We start from the raw sequence: 559 nt of genomic DNA on the forward strand, positions 1-559 counted from the left end.
TTTGAGTGGGAGTTCCTGTCGCCCAGACTGGAGTGCAGTGGCCGCTCCCAGCCACCGCAGCCTCGACCTGCTGGGCTCCAGCGATCTTTCCGCCTCAGCCTTCCAAGTAGCTGAAACTACAGGCGCGCACTACTATGCCCAGCTAGTTTTTTTTTGATTTATTGTAGAGATGAGGTCTCGCCTGCCCAGGCGGGTCTCGAACCTGCAGGCTCAGGCAATCCACTCACCTCAGCCTCCCAAAGGCGCGGGATTACAGGCTGAGCCACCGAGCCCGGCAGGGAAAGTAATTTTAACACTATAGTTTGTTTAACTCAATATGTAATTTCAACGTGTAATTAGTTATTCATGAGATATTCTACTTTATTTTTCACAATGACAGCACATCTCCGATTGAACTAGTCACATTTCAAGTGCTCAGTAGCCACACATGGCTGGTGACTAATGTACTGGACAGTGCAGCTTTAGCTAAAGGTTTGACCCCCATCTCTCTCTTTACAAAACCAGTTTTAAAGTTGACATTTTACTTATTTGAGCCTCAATAAAATAATTTAAAATAAGC

Source organism: Carlito syrichta, unplaced genomic scaffold (genome assembly GCF_000164805.1).
Source record: "Carlito syrichta isolate Samal-C Ts95f unplaced genomic scaffold, Tarsius_syrichta-2.0.1 Scaffold230795, whole genome shotgun sequence".
Classification (NCBI taxonomy): Eukaryota; Metazoa; Chordata; class Mammalia; order Primates; family Tarsiidae; genus Carlito; species Carlito syrichta.